The sequence below is a fragment of the Lepus europaeus genome, chromosome 3, assembly GCF_033115175.1.
Source record: "Lepus europaeus isolate LE1 chromosome 3, mLepTim1.pri, whole genome shotgun sequence".
Taxonomy (NCBI): domain Eukaryota; kingdom Metazoa; phylum Chordata; class Mammalia; order Lagomorpha; family Leporidae; genus Lepus; species Lepus europaeus.
The window spans coordinates 93,587,156-93,608,294 of NC_084829.1; the positions used below are offsets into that span (position 1 = coordinate 93,587,156).

Sequence of the window (21,139 nt, forward strand, 5' to 3'; positions counted from 1 at the left end):
AAGAAAGCCGCCTGGACTTAAACAGGCCCGAGCCAATTGGGTCCAGTCGCTAGGTGTTAAAATGGACTGGCCGACTGATTCAAGGAGTGACAATGTGAATGGGGCTGTGGGTCCATAGTCATGGACCGCAGCCTTAAGTTGTTTTAATACTGTCATGTCCAATGGTTCGTGCCGGGCCTCTCGCGTGCCCAAAGCCAAAACAGGGTAAGCCTGAGCGGGGGCAGCGGGAGCGCCAGTTCGCAACTGTTTCCAGGCTTGTTGATGAAACTGTCTGCCTGAAAAAGGTGGCACATTTGGGACGTTTAATGGCCATGGCGGCACGGGTGTTAGATGGGGCTGAGGCACGCCTACATGACCGCCAGTAGGAGGCGCTGCGTCTTTAATCTGATGGGCGGGCACGACATCGATAGGAGGAGCCGTAGGCACTAGAGGGCGTAAACAGGCATCTTTTAACTTTTGCCGCAGCTGCGCATACGTAGGAGGCGGGGATTTAGGATCGCCGTCCCCTTCCCCCTCAGACTCAGAGGAGGCGGAGCCACATTCGGAGCCTGAGGCCAGTGAGGAAGTCTGGCATCCCGTGTCCTTAAATTGTATGAGGTCCCGGGCGCCGTCCGAGCTCTGAGAACGAACTTCCTCGAGAGCCTCGCGAACCGCCGTAAGAGTCGGGCGGTCCGCTCCCACCGACCTCTCCTCTTGGAGGCACGCCCGCAGTAGTTCCCATAAGGGGAGAACAACGGGGTCGATATCGGGTTCCTGGGGATCGTTAACTGTGCGCCGGAGATCCTTTCCTAATTTCTCCCAAGACTCAAGAGTTATTTGGCCCTCGTGGGTGAGCCACGGCGCAAAGAAATCAACACTTCCAAGGAACCTGACAAGTGTGGTCTTAGAAACCTTAATCCCTTTGCTACACAATAATGCTTTTAACGGATTAAGCAACATTGAATGGCTAGATGAATTTCCCATTTTCAGTTTAAAGCGGGAAGACACGTCCGCTATCTTATTTTCAGTTTAAAGCGGGGGAACAAGTCTGCTATTCTTTCAGTTTAAAGCGGGAAAACAAGTCTGCTATTCTTTCAGTTTAAAGCGGGGAAACACGTCCGCTATCTTAGGGTGCGTCCACCCTCCAACCACGAGATATACCTCACTCGCGGGGCCCAGACGGTAAGACTGACCTCGCTTACCTTCTACTTACCGGGCAACGTAGAGGAAGCTCCCCGTACGGGCCACCAGCTGCTCGGCGCCGTCCTCGTCCAGCAAGAGACAGAGACCGAACACTTTGCACGGGGTTCCTTTATTGCTCGGCAAGCAGGAGATCCAGCTTCGATCTCTTCTGGGCAGGAACTTCCCTTACACCCGCGTAGCAAGGGTTTATATGCACAATACACATCACAAATCAGGTGATAGGCTAGAAGCGCGGGGATAGGACAATCTCGTGGCAAGGCGGGAAGGAGCGAGCTAGAGCGGGAAATCTAAGGCGGGAAGGAGCGAGCAAGAGCGGGAACTCCCTGAGATGAGGAAGAACCCGGAAGCAGGGAGTCGGCGCCATCTTAGGGGCACGGTTCCTCCGGTCTGGTTCCCTACAGTGCACAGTGACTCCCCTTGTTGATTTAACAATTGACACTCTTATTTATGGCATCAGTAATCACCCAAGGCTTTTGTCATGAGTTGCCAAGGCTATGGAAGCATCTTGAGTTCACCAACTTCGATCTTATTTAGACAAGGTCATATTCAAAGTGGAAGTTCTCTCTTCCCTTCAGAGAAAAGTACCTCCTTCTTTGATGGCCTATTCTTTCCTGTGAGATCTCACTCACAGAGATCTTTCCTTTAGAACATTTTTTTTTTTTTTTTGCCACAGTGTTTTGGCTTTCCATGCCTGAAATGCTCTCATGGGATTTTTAGCCTGATCTAAATGACTTAAGGGCTGATTCTGAGGACAGAGGGCTGTTTAGGACATCAGCTATTCTATGAGTCTGCTGTGTATCCTGCTTCCCATGTTGAATCATTCTCTCCGTTATAATTCTATCAGTTAGTATTAGCAGATACTAGTCTTGTTTATGTGATCCCTTTGACACTTAATCCTATCATTATGATATTATGAACTGAAACTGATCACTTTGACTAATGAGATGCCATTGGTACATGCCACCTTGATGGGATTGTATTGGAATCCCCTGGCATGTTTCTAATTCTACCATTAGGGCTAAGTCTGAGTGAGCATGTGCCAAACTGTACATCTCCTCCCTCTCTTATTTCCACTCTTATATTTAACAGGGATCACTTTTCAGTTAAATTTAAATGCCTAAGAATAATTGTGTGTTAATTAGAGAGTTCAACCAATAGTATTAACTAGAACAAAAAAAAATACTAAAAGGAATAAAGTATTTAGTTGTTCCTCGACAGTCAGGACATAGGCTGATCAAGTTATTGTTTCTCATAGTGTCCATTTGACTTCTACAGGTTTCCTTTTTGGTGCTTGGTTAGTTGTCACAGATCAGGGAGAACATATGATATTTGTCCCTCCGGGACTGGCTTATTTCACTCAGCATTATGTTTTCCAGTTTCCTCCATTTTGTTTCAAATGACCGAATTTCATTTTTTTACTTCTGTATAGTATTCTATAGAGTACATATCCCATAATTTCTTTATCCAGTCTTCTATTGATGGGCATTTAGGTTGATTCCAGGTCTTAGCTATTGTGAATTGAGCTGCAATAAACATTGAGGTGCAGACAGCTACTTTATTTGCCAATTTAATTTCCTTTGGGTAAATTCCAAGGAATGGGTTGACTGGATCATATGGTAGGGCTATATTCAGGTCTGAGCAATCTCCAAACTGTCTTCCATGGAGGCTTTACCCATTTGCATTCCCACCAACAATGGATTAATGTGCCTTTTTCCCCACATGCTCACCAGCACCTGTTGTTAGTTGATTTCTGTATGTAAGCCCTTCTAACCTGGTTGAGGTGAAACCTCATTGTGGTTTTGCTTTGCATTTCCCTGTTGGCTAGTGATCCTGAACATTTTTTCATGTGTCTGTTGGCCGTTTGAATTTATAGATTTTTTTTTTAATTATGCATAACTAATTAACCATATCTCCTTGTTGTGTTTGGCTCAAAGGCTCCCGATTTTCAGTTTCTGGCTTAGACTTATATATTGAATTAAAACATATTATGGACTGAAGTAATATATAGTAACATTACTTGAAATAGAAAATATGTTATTATTCATCACCAGCACCAAGAGAAACTATTGACTTCTAAGGATGTTTCTTTCTCAGAACAAATTCCCTTGATATTTTTCCACCTACAATACTTCAAGATGTTCACATGGCTTACCCTTTCCCAATCCCAACTCAAATGTCCCAGGCCAAGAGAACCTTTCTTTGATTGCCTCTTTGACATAGAACTTCTGTACTCTTTTTACCCTGCTCTTACCATTCCATGTTGGCATTTAACAGATACATAGAACATCTACTGTGCAATAACCTCTCTTCAAGATTCTAAGTGCACAGAAGTAAACAAACAATGGCTTTGCATGTGGAGGCTTTTCCACTATGCCACAATGCCAGACTCAGAACAAAATAATTTTTACTTGGCACATAATACTTCATTTAAAGATCCTCCATAATGCATTTGATTTTTTTTGTTGTTGTTGTTTTGCTTTGCCAGTAAGTTAAATATCTATTTGTCGGCTGGCGCCGTGGCTCAACAGGCTAATCCTCTGCCTTACGGCACCGGCACACCGGGTTCTAGTCCCGGTTGGGGCGCCGGATTCTATCCCGGTTGCCCCTCTTCCAGGCCAGCTCTCTGCTATGGCCTGGGAAGGCAGTGGATGATGGCCCAAGTGCTTGGGCTTTGCACCCGCATGGGAGACCAGGAGACCTGGCTCCTGGCTTCGGATCAGCGAGATGCGCCGGCCGCAGTGGCCATTGGAGGGTGAACCAACGGCAAAAAGGAAGACCTTTCTCTCTGTCTCTCTCTCTCTCTCTCACTATCCACTCTGCCTGTCAAAAAAAAATTTAAAAAAAAATCTATTTGTCACTGTTAGAAAGATTTTTCAATGTGTAACTAGTGGGTCAGAACAAAATGAATAAATTACTTAAGAAATATTGAATGAACCAATTTGTATGTTTTTCAAAACCAATTTCATATGTGCTCCAGGTGGAATTATAGAAAGAAAAAAAAAAGCAAAGAGAAGGGAGAGGAAGAAATGATGAAGATGAGGAGGAGGAGAAAGAAGAAGAGGAAGAGTGAGGTGGAAGTGAAAGAGGAGGAGAGGGAAGGGGGAGGGAAAAGAGGAGGGAGGGAGGGAAAAAGGGATGCAGAAAGGAAAGAAAGAAGGAAAGAAGAGTGGAAGAAAAATCCATGCTTTGGCACACATAGAAAAGAAATATCATCAGTTATATATCATCTTGAGACATCTCATCCTAGGATGAAATAATAAAAGTGGTGGATGCTCAAAGACAAGTCAACTCAAAGTCAACCATACTTCAACCAAAGATCAGTGGGAAATAGCTATGGAAAGGCTAGGGTACAACAAGGCAAAGAGGTGGAATTCCCTGTCATCATGAGGGTACATTCTTCTATATGGATGCTGCTATGGAAGAGGAGACATACTGAGAGGGCAGAAGTTTCGGAAAAGAATTTTAACCCTAAAGTCATCGCAAAATAATAAAAATCCTAAATGCCCACCTACAATAGGATGGATACTGGATGAATACATATATATTCAATAAGTTTAAAACTTTATTTATGTTATATATATATATTTATTTAATGGAGTAATGTGATATATAGGATACACACACACACACACACAAAGATGCTAGACTACTACAGAACCATAAAAATCAACCCACTAGAGCCACACACAATAACATAGAAGAATTTTACAAGCACAAAACCAATCAAAAGCAGGCATAGAGAGAAGAGTAAAAACTAAAGGAATTTATCTCTAAAACACCTGCAAACACATTAATCTCTGATATCAGAAGACAGGATAGTGGTTAATTTTGACAAAATGACTAGATGGGTTCCCAAGGGAACTTCTGAGGATCTACTGACATTGTTTCTTCCTATTGGGACTGTTTGAAGGAGTGTTCCTTTTGGGTAAATACATTGAGTATGCTTATCATTCGGGAAGTTTCAATATTTATGCTATACTTCAACAAAATTTAAAACAACCAAGACCTAGGGCATATGGAATTAACAATTTGTTTGTTTGAAAGATGAGAAAGAGAGAAAAATCTCCCAACCTCTGGTTCACTGTTCAAATGCCTGCAACAGCTGAGGTTGAGTTGAGGCCAGAACTAGGTGACACAAAATCAATCCAGGTCTCCCATATGGACCATCACCTGCTACCTACCAGGGTCTGCATTAATGAGAAACTAGTCAGGAGCCAGAGACAGAAATTGAACCTAGCTTTCTGGCGTAGGACACTCTTTTCTTAACTGCTAGGAAAATGACCTGTTCTGGAATTAACAGTTTTATTCGTATATTACATCGGCTAACAAAATGCCTAAACTGAACTCTATAATAAATTATGGTCAAGTGTATAAGTGATACTTTTATTTTATGATGGGTCTGTTTAAGGGATCTCCTCTTACGATAGGTACTTTCCAGAATTCATATGATTCAGCAGCACACTATACTTTATGGCTAGTGTTTATGACAAGAAATCATTTATGGTAAAAGCAGAAGGTAGAAGACATGCATTGAGTAAAGTCCCAAGAGGCCAAGCCCAGGATTCCAGCTTCTTCCCATCCAATGCCACATGGGTCATGCTTTCTCTAGCATCAAACCACACGCACACACATGTGCAAAATGTCTCTGCCTAGCAAAGCCCCAATTAAGCCACTAGATCCAAAGGTTTTAGGAGCACTTAGTCATTTAAGAACATTCTGCTTTGTAGTCAGCCATGACAACTGAAACTCGGAGTGCCAATGATGAAAGCAGGTGCACATCATCAATCTTGATGTTTGTGCAAAGCAATTTGGACATGCTGGTATGTCACAGTCCATTGCTCCCAGTGTACATAGCAAAAGCATCAATTGTTGAGACTGAGAGCCTTCCTGTGTTACATTCCCAGCCATTGACCAAGGGTAAATCATGGTTCTGAGTTTCCTTGGAAACATGAAAAAACTGAACGACTAGCCTTGATATGTTAACTCTTTCCTCACATTATTTTGAGTGGGATTCTTTTACTTTCCAAATACAAGTGATTTGGGTCTGGTTGCAAGTAGATAATTAATTGCGAAACCATGAAGTCATTTTATGAATCGAGAACTACATTTTAATTAAAACTTCACTGTTACTGTGACAATCTATTTCACAATTTCTTTCTTCTCATCAATTCTAGACATTTCTTGTTTTAATGCTCTTCCAAAAACAGAATATAGCATTTAAGATATGGCCCATTAGTTCTAACTTCCTTGAGAACATCTTCATTGCAATATACACATGTACTTACTTTTATTAGACTAGTTTGACGCCAGTCTCCCCAGTACACCATTGTCTTCTATAAAGCAAAGAACAAATTTTTTTTAAGAAAATTCAACATCTAATATAGTATCTGGCACATAGCACATATTAAATGATACTTTCTAAATGAGTTATGATCTAAGAACAATAATGGCAAAGATTTGTGCCACATTGGATGTGCTCTGCTACCATGTAAACACATGTCACTTGCTTTAAAACTTAGAACTTAATAAAAATGAATTTCAAAAGAGTTTTAAGTGTGCTGTGAAATAACTCTTCTACCATTTCTCAAATCATGTTCTTGTTTGAAATGAAATTCTATTGGAAATCAACCATGTCATCAGGAAAACCTGTTCAAGCATTCAGGTTAAATTTGTGCTGTCTCAGAAATAGCAGTCGGCCCTCATGCAAGACACTGCCAACATATGTAATAGATGTAAGAAACCGTAGATTGATGGCTTTGAGCTAGGAAATTAACCAAATGCACTTCTGTATTCTCCCTGAATCACTGCAAAGAGCCAACAACCTACAAGATAAGAAAATATATGGCCCAGGGAACATGGAGAGCCACAGTAACGAATGCTTTTGGTAAAGGTCCTGTGTTGTGCAGAGGAAATGTATGTGACTCAAGGAATAATAGGAAATGAGATTAATTTCTTCTATCTTTTAGAAATATTTAAAAAGATTTACAAGTTTCCATCACAAAAGTAATTCAAACTTCAACTTCTCTTTGAATATCTCTATTTAATCAAAACCGAGTGTCTAAAAACCATCCCTAGAGATGTTGCTGCTGTTCACAATGTGATAGAATTGTATGAAGCAACAAAAATCATCTTCAAATCAAATGTCAGAGTTTAGGATAAGGGGAGAATATATTCATTATGAAACCAGACAAAGAGGGTATCTTGCTCCCTAACAAAATAATTACAGTGCAAAGAGGTAGATGCTAATATGAATGATTTTAGTATGCCTTCTTCTATTTCCAGCAATTAAGCATTAGATTAAAAATTAAATACCTTAACCCTAAAATAAAAGTGATGCAACTTAGGATGTGAGGCAGAGAAGGAATTCTTGTAGATAAATTTCCTCTTCTGTATGTTCATTTTCCCTTGACCTATATGCTTTTTACATTCACTCTGATTTGTTTCCCTCCTTGACCCAACTTGATCTCTACCTTTCAATGGCTCATTCAACAAGCATTTATTGAGCATCTATTATACCGTTCTATGCAGTGAAAGTGAAATATGAAATACAGTAAAAGGCAGGGAAAATAAGCCTTCTTTGTTATCTGAAATCAAATGATTCAAGGTGTTCATGCCGTTAGCAGAATGAAAGCACGCAAAAGATGTATCATACTTGGGTTGAGTTCCTCTTTAAAGACAATTAAGTTTCTAAAAAAAAAAAAAAAAGTGAAATTACCATCTAGATGCAATGACTTTGAACAGCCCTTGTCTGGATTGTTGAGGAATAGCTTTTGTTCTTGTTGTTGTTGTTTTTTTTTTTTAATCAGTTTTTGTTTTGTTTTATTTTTCTCTCTCTCTTTTTCTTTTTCTTCCTCATACAAAGTGCTGAACTCTTTACATGGAAAAAGTTAATCTTCTGTGTATAGAGTTAAATGAAAATAGATCTTAGTAAAAAACAAGACTGGGAACAGGAGAGGGAAGACAAATAACATGATTGGGCAGGACCAAAAGTACCTGAGAGAGGAACTATAACAACACCCTTCGCCTTACGAAGTATCAACTACAGTAAAATCATGCAAAGATTAATTTTTTTACCTGTAGGTAAAGATTGTTTTAAAATCTTACTGTGGGTGGGAATGTTGTGGCTGGACATGGTAAGATACTACTTGAGATGCCCACATCTCATTTTTGAGTGTCAGTTCTGTTTCTGATGCAGCTTCCTGCTAATGCACGTTGGAAAAGTGGATATTGACTTATGTACTTGAGTTCTTGCCATCCATGTGCGAGGCCCACAGGGATGGAGTTCCTGGCTTCTGGCTTCATCCTGGTCCAACCCCAGCTGTTGCAACCACCTGGGGAGTGAAGCAGCAGATGGAAGATTTCTTGCTCTTTATCTCTCTCTCTCTCTCTCTCTCTCTCTCTCCCTTTTCAAATAAGTAAATAAATAAATATTTTCTAAAATATCTTACTGTGAACACCAGTGAGATTTTGCCAGTGAGTGCTATAAATTAGGAGGCCTGAGAAACAAATACTCTCATTGTGTTATTGGAACTGTAAGTTGTTAAACAGCTTTGCAATCAACAGTTTTGAAGCATGCAGCAATTTGTAAGAGGATGTCATTTAACTTAATTCAATTTATGGAAATTTGACCTAGGGCAACAATTTGAGACATCCAAAAAATTGCAATAAATATATTTTATTTAATATTATTTGTAATAAAATAAAACAATCTACAGGTTTAAAAATAGAAAACTGATACATTCTTGGAGATTCCAAAGTGGCAGAATAGGGAGGGAGCTTATTGCTTTAGGCTGGAGGAAGATAATTAAAAAAAAAAAAAAAGTAGAGAGGTTACAACATCAGGAAAGAGTTAGGGAGAAAACTGAAATGGAAACTCCACACAAAGAAGAGGGAAAGAGGGACACTCTGAGCCTTACGTGAAGGGTATGGATGCACAGCATGAGTATCAACACAGCACAGGACCCCAACAGCTAGGAGACTCAACACCAACTTTTAGAGTGAGCTGAGACCAGAGTGCAACAGTCCAAGCCACTGGTGATATAGCTGCAGGGAGAGCCTGGTATGAGTTCAGCCTGTAGCCCTGTGGGGGACAGTGTACCTACCAACATAGAGGAAATAAAGGGGTACATTTCTCTCTCCTTATGCTCCAAACAGTGGCATACTGCAACTGGCTGAAAGAGGGTGAGCTCCATTTTGGACACAGGTAACAGCTGGATCAGCTTGTGCTGTGTGCCCAGCAACCAGTGGAGAGGAGACACCTGAGTCTGGCTGGGAGGATTGACAGGAGGCTGGACACCCAGGTAGGACTGTGAAGTGTCCCCCATCACCCAGAAAGTCACAGGTTCTGGGGCTCAGGCAGCCTGAACACAGTATCTCCACAGGCGGGTTAGCTTTGAGATCATCTCTAGCTTTTTTGGATGGGATGGACTGGCAGGGCAGAGTGGTTCCTGGCACCCTCTGACTGTGGGAGCCTTGTATTCTGGGACTGTGGAAACACTGTGGCTGTGTGGTAAGGTGAAGGGTTGAAGGTTGGTCTCTCGGCAGTCCCTATGGCAAGCTCCACAAGCTTAGGGCTCCCTGATTGCTTGGGGTGGGTCATTGTAGTGGGATCCCTGCTCACACTGAAGACTGTACAGATCCTTTTTGTGGTTCTTGTGGCAGTGCAGATGAATATTGCAGCCACTGGGGCTAGTGCACAGGCAGGCATTGGTTGCCTTGGAGCAGAGAAGGTGAGGGTGAGAATATGCCAACAGAGTTGATCAAAGCCTCCTCTCTGCTAAAAAAAAAAGATATCTACCATGCACAAACTGGGTATCACCCTGGATACTCCCTCCCACCGCAGAGCACTAAACAGAGCTCCCTGGCCACACCCAGCATATGCCTCTGGGTATTCACTGAAAGAGCAGATGCTCCACTAAGCCACAGAGGAATAGTCCAAAGATAAAAGCCATCAGATGGGTAAAATAAAGCAAATATCTTCACAAATGCTTAAAAATAAAGAAATTCAATAAAGAAGAATACGGAAGGCAACATGATGCCCCCAAAGAAACACAACACTTCAATACTAGAAAACTAAGAGACTGATGAAATGCCAAGAAAGGAATTCAAAAGATTAATCAGAGGATTACTCAGAAGCAATCAGAAGCAAATCCATGAAATAAAGAAATCCATACATGATATGAATGTAAATGTTTCCCATTAAATTGAATTTTAAAGAAAAATCAAAAGGAAATATTAAAAATGAAGATTCAATAGATTAAATTAAATATGTGGAAATCCTTAACAACAGATTCAGTGAGACAGAAGAAACAATATCTAAGTTAGAAGACAAAGGCTCTGGAAATTTTATAGCCAGACCCCCCCCCCAAAAGAAGAAGAAGAAGAAGAAGAAGAAGAAGAAGAAGAAGAAGAAGAAGAAGAAGAAGAAGAAGAAGAAGAAGAAGAAGAAAGTAGAGCAGAAAAATTTAAAAAAAAGATTTAGAGATTTATGGGAAACTATCAAATGACCCAATATATGGGTTTTAGGAGCTCATAAAGGTGTGAAACAATGAATGAAAGAAGGAATGGATTGGAAATCTATTTAGTGAAATAACTAAAGAAAACTTCCACAATTTTGAGAAAGAAAGGGACATCCAAATATAAGAAGCAAATAGAACTCCTAATAGACATGACCAGAAAATAGCTTCACCAAGGCACACTGAATGAAACTTTCCACGATAAAACATAAAGAAAAGATTCTAAAATGTGCACTAGAGAAACACGAGGATCTCCAATTAGGTTCATGTTGACTTCTCATCAGAAACACCACAGGCTAGGAGAGAATAGCGAGATATAGTCCAGGTCTTAAGAGAAAAAAAAATTACCTCAGAATACTGTATGTTGCAAAGTTCTCATTTATGAGTGATGAAAGAATTTGTAACCACTCATCCAGCCTTATAAAAGATGTTTAAGTATGTGCTACACAAAGAAACACAGAAACATAGTCATCACTATAAAAGAATGTGATGGCAGAAAATCTTCCAACAAAAGTACAAAGGAAACCCAAAGTAAACAATGGGAATATTTATGGAAAAATATCAGGGCCAAGTCATTACTTACCAACAGTCACCTTGAATGTAAACAGCCTCAACTCTCCAGTTAAAAGATCCAGAACAGACTGGCCAAGTGGATTAAAAAACAAGACCCACATTTTTTGTATTTTTTTTTCTTTTCACTATGTGTTGCTATATGGCAGCAAACTGTTGAAATCGTTACCTAATATATACTAAACTGTATATAAAGAGAATTGAAAATGAATCATGATGTGATTGGAAGGGGAGAGGGAGCAGGAAAGGGGAGGGTTGCGGGTGGGAGGGAAGTAGTTTTAGGAGGGGGAAGCCATTATAACCCATAAGCTGTACTTTGGAAATTTATATTCATTAAATAAAAGTTTAATTTAAAAAAAAAAGATGATGAGCAAAAAAAAAAAAAAAACAAGACACATTATTTCCTGCCTATAAGAAACACATCTCACCAACAAAGATACCCACAGACTGAAAGTAAAAGGATGGAAAATGTTATTCTATGCCAATGGAAAGCAAAAAAGAGCAGGTATAGCCATTCTAACATCAGACAAAATATTTTAAAAAGCTATGAAAAGAGACAAAGAAGGGCACTTTTTAATGATTAAAGGATCAATTCAACAGGAAGATGTGACTATAGAAAACATATATTCACCAAATTACAGGGTGCCTGGCTATTTAAATAAATGTTAATTGATCTAAAGGGAAACATAGACTCCAACACAATAGGAATGGGGGGGTTTCAACACCCCATTTTCAAAAATGGTTAAATCGACCAGACATAAAATGAGCAAAGATACAACAGAGTTAACCCACAATATAGACCCAAAGGACCTACTGGATATCTACAGAATTTTTCATCTTACGGTTGCAGAATACATAATATTCTTATCAGTGCACAGAACTTTCTCTAGGACAGAGCATATACTAGGCCAGCAATAAAATCTCAGAAAATTCAAAATAATTGAAATCATACCATGCATATTCTCTGATCATAATGGATTGAGGCTAGAAATCAACAACTTATGAATCTCCAGAATATATACAAATACATGGAGATTGCACTAAATGCTCCTGGATGGACAGTAGGTCATAGGAAAAATCAAATAAATGTCTGGAAATGAATGAAGATGACAAGACATCATATCAGAACTTATGGGATACAGCAAAAGCAGTGTTAAGAGGGAAATTTATAGCAATTGGTGCCTACATCAAGAAATTGGAAAGGCAGCAAATAAATGAGCTACTGATGCATTCCAAAGAACTAGAAAAATAATAACAAACCAAACTCAAAATTAGTAGGAAGAATAAAACAATTAAAATTACAGAAGAAATAAGCAAAATTGAAACAAAAAATACAAGAGATCAGTGATATGAAAAGCTTTTTTTGAAAAAATAAAATTGATACCACTGGTCTAACTAACCAAAAAAAAAAAAAAAAAAAGAGGGAGAAGACCCAACTCAATAAAATCATATATGAAAAAGGAAATTTAACAATAAGTACCATGAAAATAAAAAGAATCAATAGAAATTACTATAAAGAGCTGTACGCCAACAAATCAGAAAACCTATTAGAAATGGATAGATTCTTGGCCCGCGCCGTGGCTTTACAGGCTAATCCTCTGCTTTGCGGCGCCGGCACACCGGGTTCTAGTCCCAGTTGGGGCACCGGATTCTGTCCCGGTTGCCCCTCTTCCAGGCCAGCTCTCTGCTATGGCCTGGGAAGGCAGTGGAGGATGGCCCAAGTCCTTGGGCCCTGCAACTGCATGGGAGACCAGGAGAAGCACCTGGCTCCTGGCTTCGGATCAGTGAGATGCGCCGGCCGCAGTGGCCATTGGAGGGTGAACCAACGGCAAAAAGAAAGACCTTTCTCTCTGTCTCTCTCACTATCCACTCTGCCTATCAAAAAAAAAAAAAATGGATAGATTCCTGGACACACTCAATCTACCAAAACTGAGTCATAAAGACATAGAACACCTAAATAGACCAATGGAAATTGAATCAGTAATAAAGACCTTCCCCAAAAAAGAAAATCCCAGGACTGGATGCCTTCACTGCTGAATTCTACCAGACATTTTAAGTTTTTTAAAAAGAACAAACTCTAATTCTTCTCAAGTATTAAAAATAATTGAAATGGAGGGTATCCTCCCAGACTCCTTCTATAAAGCCTGCATAACTATAATTTGTATACCTGAAAAAGATACAACAGAAAAAGAGAACTACAGATGAATTTCCCTGAAGAACATAGATGCAAAAATCCTCCACAAAATACTAGGCAATTGAATCCAACAACACATCAGAAGTATCACTCACCTGGACCAAGTGAGATTTATCTCTATTGTGTAGGGATGGTTCAACATCTGAAAATCAATAAATGTGATACACCATATTAACAAACTGAAGAATAAAAAAAAGATTATCTCAATAGATAAACATTTGATAAAATACAACATTTTTTCTTGATGAAAACTTTAAGCAATTTGGATATAGAAGAAACATTCCTCAACACAATAAAGCAATTTATGAGAAAACCTTGACCAGCATCTTATTGAGCAGGCAACTGTTGGAAGCATTTCCACTGAGATCTGGTACCAGACAAGGATGCCCACTCTCACATTACTATTCAATATAATCCTTAAAGTTTTAGCAAGAGCCATTAGGCAAGAAAAAGAAATCAAAAGGATAGAAATAGAAAATGTGTTAATTTTATAATTAAGTGATATAGTAACAATAAAAATGCTATGATTTAATTTAATCTGAGAAATGAAATGGTGGAAATTCCTAATTGTAAAATCTCAGCAGCAGCATTTCCTCTATAAATTCATAAGTAAAGAAAGGTTGACTGCCATCCCTCAGAAATTAACTGATAGGATTACTTATACAGAGACCTTCCTAATTCACTGTGCTGAGTCCCAAACTTTTCCTTTGTTGGGAAACCCATTGCAAAAGGAGTCTACTGGCACCTGTTCTATAATAAAGTACTCTGCTTCTGATTCACAGTTTTACTTTTGCACAATTTCAGTTACTTGTGATCAACCATGTTCCAAATCATTAATATTTGTCTTGATTGTTTTAAGAGAAGCCATGTTCACATAACTATAGAGCATATTGTTATAATTGATCTTCTTTATTATTTGTAATTTTTGTTTATATCTTACTATGCCTAATTTATAAATTAAATGCTATCCAAGGGATATAAGTGTTGAAAAATAGTGCATATGTAGGGTTTGATACTATTCAGTTTCAAGTACCCACTGGAGTTCTTGGAATGTATCACCAAAGGTTGGGATAGGGGGCTTCTGTATTCATCAATTGAAATGAAATAACAGAGAGACCAAAGCAGGACATTAATGAAGAACACACCTCTGCCCTCATTTTAAAGCTTCTAGCTCTAAAGGGGCTAGGACAGATTTTATTTAAGTCTTAGCCATCCAATACTAATGTTTAAGACTAACATAAAACGAAAAATGCCATAGAGAAAAACAAGTCACAAATGCGTCATTTCTGCAAATGCAAAAAAACTACAAGTGGCCTGCTGATGAATGGGATTTCCCAGATTTAGGGGCATTGTGAGAAAGTCTGTCATTCAACAATCTGGAAAGAGTTCAGGATGTTAATCCTGTGGTTTGTCAAGTTCTCATTTTTTTACTGTGTGCCTTTTTTCTTTCACTGTTAAGTCCCTTCTAATTCCAAAGGTTTGAAGAAAGAAAACCAATTACCAAGAGAAAATGAGAACAGTGCAAAGAATGCTTTTTTCCCTTGATTTTGATTAGTGGCTTTATGTAACTCAATTATTTTTAGCCACTTCCTTAAAGATACCCACATCACTTATGTAATTCTCATTGTACAGTTTTCCTTTTTGCTTATATTTCTTTAAACACAGTATTTGATAGACACTTTGAAAGCTTACATTGGAAAATTCATATGCTGGCAAATACTGACTTTGAAATAGAACAGGCCCAAAATGGTTTGGAGGAGCCGCTATAAAACCCCAAAATCTGGGTCTGGTTGCCTGATACACAGAAAGTTGATCACTGAAGCTGAAGTGGAAGAAAGGTGTTTACTGAAAAATGTAGAGAAAGGAGCCAGAAAGCTATTGCTTAATTCCCAGATCCCTGAAGGTTTAGGGTTATCCATTCTTACAGATTGAAGTTGGGGGTTTGAGGTTCTTGTTCACCTGGGACCTAAGCTCCTGATTGTCCTGTGGTATTCATGGCCCTCCTTTGACTGGTGACCAGTATTGTGTTCTTTAGGGAATTTTAATGATGATGGAGTAGATTCTAGTCAATCTGAGGGTTTGGGGATCCTGGAAAAGAAAGTCCTGGGGACAAGACAACATCAAGATGCTCTCTATAGATGAAATGATCTCCTGAATCTGGTGATTAGAGCCTTACAGGGTAAACGATGGGGAACTTGTAGGGCCAGCTGCACCACTTCCTCAATTAGTAAGTTAATGTCAGCCTGGGATCTGATGGTATCCAGCATCTGCATTCAAGGCACTGTATAGGGGTTGAGTATCAATTTTATGTGTAAAATAATCAAGTTCAAATCAGACAAAAATTTATGCTTTTGTAATTGAATCATATTTGATGATTTAAACTATAAAATAATGATGTCTTATTCCATGAATCAGATAATTCCTAAAACTGACTCATTACTGAACAAAATAAGGATTTTAAAAAAAAGATATGAGGGCCAGTGCTGTGTTGCAGTGCTGGCATCCCATAGGGGCACTGCTTTGAGTCCTGGCTGCTCTACTTCTGATGCAGCTCCCTGCTGTGGCCTGGGAAAGCAGTGGAAGATGGCCCAAGTGCTTGGGCCTGTGCACCGATGTGGGAGACCCAGAGGAAGCTCCTGGCTCCTGGCTTTAAATGGGCCCAAGTCCAGCCATTGTGGCCTTTTGGGAAATGAACCAGTAGATAGAAGACCTCTCTCTCTGCCTCTGCCTCTCTGTAGCTCTTTCAAATAAATACATAAATCTTAAAAAAAAGATATAATTCCTAACTTTTATATAACTTATATGGACATAATTTTAGAAACTATGTGTTTCATTGATCTAGTGATTATGCAAATTTTTATTATCAGATGTATCTAAATTGTTTAAGTTATTTTTGAATATACATATAAATCAATGGAAACTTCCAACTGTGAACCTTAATAAACAATAATCTAAAACAATTTCCTTAATGGAGTAGAAGTATAATTTAATTTTAAATAGAAAGTAATAATAAAATAAAATAAATATGGTCTACATCTCTATTTCAGATAAAACCAGTTACAATTTTCTTCCAGGAATAAATAGGAAATATATTACGGGGGGAAAAAAGCATTATGAAAATATTTGCAAATTCTTGAGATAACTTATTGGAAAACAATAATTTTCTCTGTTCTCTTGAGAATAAGAGCTAGACAATGTTATTGCACGTACACAGCATGGTTACAAACCATACACTGTCAAAATGAAGAATGCAGACTGCAAATATAAAGCAGAAGTACTCCAAGAGATTTAAATTGGAATCTATGATTTCCTATTGGTTTGAATAGGTTTCAAAATTATCTCTTCTATATGAGCTTTTCCATATGAGGCCCAGAAAAACAAGCAGAAAATTTCAATTGAGTTCACTGAATATTATTTACATTATTTATTTATTACACTGTTGCCAAAATATTTGAAACAAAATTTCACAGAAAATTTCCTTCGAATCCTATCAGCGACTTGCTGAGTCATATTCAACATTTTTCTGAACATCATGAGTCTCCTAGACTTCTACATACACATCAATATATGAAAATGAAGAATACAGTGGATTGGAAAATATGGTCCTGGGGAACCTTTATATGCTCATTAAAAATCTTTCTCCAGTGCTAGGGCATTTGAGACAACATTTAGCAAAGTAGCAATTGCCAGGTGCCATGGAGGTGGTTTTTAGCCTTCTACTTTTCCTTTCTTCCACATATTTCTCCAACCTTGGGTATTTGAAAGGTAAACTCTCAGGGTAAACATCCTAATAATTTTCACATCACGTCAGTCTATCTAATGGCTAAAAACATCAGGATGCCTAGAAGTTTGAAAATAAAAAATGATAGAATTAAGTTAATACATAACAGAAAAGATGTAATCAAAAGAACATCAGTGCCATATTACTTTTAGCAATTTAATTTCAGCAAAATTGCATTACACCATAAACATGAAATTATTTAAGTAGTTTCCTAAGTGATGACCAAAACCCAAGAAAGCTTTGCACAAGCCAGCTCTTGTCTAAGAATATAAGGCAGAAGATTTTTGAAGGAAATGTCTCTTTTCTGTCTCATTCTCCCAATTAACTACAAAGGGAATTAAGAAAAGTCCTACTGGAATAACTAGAGCAATATTTTCCAGACTGCAAGTTTGGCCTCTTATTTCCTAATTCGATGCTAGATGAGCAGCAGCAAACAGCCACGCCCTCACTGAGAGATTAGAACAGATAACTGGAGATGTCCCTGAAGAGTGAAGGAGAACAAGCATAGGTGACTGGCACTGACTGAGATCAATTTGAAGGTTTTAGATTGTTCAGCATTTTTGATGACTGAATAGGGATAGACAGTCTGATTGAGAAAAGACTGAAAATCTAGTACTTGACAGAGTGGAGGTAAACTTTCCCAGGGAGTTAGTGGACACTAAAAAGTTAGTATGGCTATGTTGGTATGGAAGGAACTCTACTAAAATATCCCAGGTTGGGAGTCCTAAGGGTGCTATAGAACATCCCCCAAAGTAGTTGGAAGAGTTGTTACAGAACTTCCAAAACTGGCACCAGGATAGTGGAAGAAAAAAGTTGTTATTGCAAAGCATAGAGCAAGGAGCCAGGAAGCTCTATGTAATTGCTGGACTCTCTAAAGGATTTTTTATAGTGAAGTTGGGGCTGAGAGGTGAGTGCTCTGCTCATGTTCAAGTTCCCAGTAGGTCTGCGCTGTTTATGGCGCTCGTTTGATTGGTTTGCAATATTTTGTTCTTTAGGGAATTCAGATGATGGCAAAATGGGCTCCAGTCAGTCAGCCTGGGGGCTATGTGCTGGCTGTAGTTTCTTTTCACCCCAGGCCTAGACTTCCTGGGAAAGAAACCCTTGAGACAAGAACACCTAGCAGTTATCTATAAGGGAAGTGAATCACCTCCTGATACCAGTGACTAAAGTCTTGCAGTGCCAGTAATGAGGAATATTATAAGACCAGCTGCAACACTCTCTCCATACAGTGAGTTAATTTTAGTTAAGTGGTTGATTTGCAATCTTAAAAGCAGAGCAAGGAAACTTTAAGCAAAGAGTGGGAGACCTGAGGATAACCAGCATCTACATTCAAGGCACTGTATAGGATCTTGGTTTCTTTTTTTTTTTTTAACTTTTATTTAATGAATATAAATTTCCAGTGTACAACTTATGGATTACAATGGATCTTGGTTTCAGAAGCTAGGAGTCCTTTGGAGCATGCACTGTCAGTATCAGGGAATTTGTTCCTGGGTGGATCCCAGTGGTATATCCTTTTGAGAGGCTTAACAATTGCCCTCCACCCTGCCCCAGGGGAGAAACAAAAGGGAAAATGGATTCTGCCACAGCAGGAGGGACCTGTGATCTGATGTCTACAGAATCAGACTGGTAAGACTGACTTCCTTTCTAAATACTGTTCCCCACGTACCAAGCCCTGAGGAAATAGAAGCAGCAGAAGTGAAGTGCAGGCCACAAAGCAGGGAAATATAGACCATTTTCTACAGGCTCTGCAGCACTGAAGTTCAGGACTAAACTGGAGGAAGAGGTAAAACAGCAAACTGAATAAGAGACTGAAATGTTTATTTAGCATTGAATTGTATATATGTATATATACATATATACATTTATATATACATATGTATACACACATATGTATGCATGCTACTTTTCACATTCATCAAAGAAAAGTTTTAAAAATAATTTTCAAATAACTTAAGTAATTTCAAACTTAAAAATATTTGTATGTATAATGCAAATCATTTCTTTCTTGAATCACTTGAAAGTAAATTGCTGATGCAATGTCCCATCATCCTCTAAATTCCTGTGAACAAAAGCTTTTTCCTAGCAACTCCAGTATCCCATAATAGCCCTCTTTGGAATCCTGGCTGCTTTGCTTCTGATCCAGTTCCCTGCTAAAGCATCTAGGAAGGCAACAAAAGATGACTCAAGTGCTTGGGCCTCTGCCACCCATGTGAGGAGACCCAGTTGTTGTTCCTGACTCCTGGCTTCAGTCTGTCCCACCCCCAGTCATTGCTGTCATTTGGGGAGTGAGCCAGTGTATCCCTCTGTGTGTCTCCCATTCTCTCTGTAGCTCTGTTTCAAATAAATAAGATAAGCTGGCGCCATGGCTCAACAGGCTAACCCTCCGCCTTGCGGTGCCGGCACACCGGGTTCTAGTCCCGGTTGGGGCGCCGGATTCTGTCCCGGTTGCCCCTCTTCCAGGCCAGCTCTCTGCTGTGGCCAGGGAGTGCAGCGGAGGATGGCCCAGGTCCTTGGGCCCTGCACTCCATGGGAGACCAGGAGAAGCACCTGGCTCCTGCCATCGGACCAGCGTGGTGTGCTGGCGCAGCGCGCCTACCGCGGCGGCCATTGGAGGGTGAACCAACGGCAAAAGGAAGACCTTTCTCTCTGTCTCTCTCTCTCTCACTGTCCACTCTGCCTGTCAAAATAAATAAATAAATAAGATAAATATTTTTTTAAAAAAAGGAACTTTCTCTACATAGCTAACTACCACTAGCAAAATTGGGAAATTAATATTTAGAATTGCTGGCATCAACTCCTCAGGCTCGACTCAACTGTTCCCGGTATCCCAATATTAATGTCTTTTATAGCAAGAAGATCCAATCCAGGAATACACATTGCATTTAGCTTCCACATCTCTTTAATATCCTTCAGACTGGGAGAATGTCAAGACTTTGACACCTTGGAAAATTATAGTTCAGTTTTCCTATATAATGACCCACAATTTGAGATTATCTCATTATCTCCTGCTTCCTGATCATAAGGTCCAGGTAATGCATCTCTGGCAGGAATAGCACAGAAGAGATGTTATGTTCTCCTCTGTGTACCCTATCAGGTGCCATATAATTTCAGTTTGTGATATTACCCTTGACCTTCTGAATAAAGTTGCATTCAACTTTCCAGTATCTAAAAGTAGAATCATTCTAATATTAAAAGTGACTGAAAAAATTATGCTTAATATTTCATCAAAGGGCTAAGAAACAAAATCTCATGTGATCCATTTAAAGGCAATAGAAAAATAATAATATTATTATAGACATTATCTAGTTCTGCTCTGGAGTCAAACAAAAACAAATCAAAGCAAATCAAGCCAAAAGCTGGAGATATTTATTTTAAGTTTATAGTTTCATAAGTGATTTTAGTTTTGTGGCTTTATAAGTGTTAGATTTATATATGGTTTTATATGTGTATTTATTTAAATAGCATTGATAACATTATAATAAATATAATTTTCAATACTGAGATCTGTGAGAACATGTCTTTAAGGGTCAGCAGGAAACCTGAGTTTGGGGGTAGGGGAAAAGCTATTACAATCTGTTCATGTTACATAAAAAGACGTTGAATTTCAAAAAGTGGAGGGACTACATTTTTCCAGTGGCAGATTCAGAAACCAAACCAAATGTCATAGTTCACACCCTTGTCAATCTCTCAAAGTCATCTGCCTATTGTGCCAAATGCCCTCTTCTATCTACCTTCCGACATCAAGGTAGATACTAACAATAATTATTATCATAATAGCAATAATCTATATTCAGTAAATACCATGTGTCAGGAATTAACCCAAGTACTGTGTATTATGTTTTTTTTTTCTTCGCAATACTTTGCAGGAAGCCCCACATGTATCTTTTTTTTAAATTA

General features: G+C 38.9%; 1 long non-coding RNA gene across 2 annotated transcripts in view; it reads right to left on the reverse strand.

The window, feature by feature from the left end:
• Positions 1-21,139, reverse strand: part of LOC133757010 (uncharacterized) — a 287,511-nt gene that overhangs the window by 154,991 nt on the left and 111,381 nt on the right. For both annotated transcript variants that reach the window (XR_009865560.1, XR_009865561.1), the window contains exons 4-5: positions 13,557-13,603; positions 6,468-6,515 (exon numbers count right to left, since the gene is read on the reverse strand). This is a non-coding gene — a long non-coding RNA (uncharacterized LOC133757010). The remainder of the gene's footprint in view (positions 1-6,467; positions 6,516-13,556; positions 13,604-21,139) is intronic.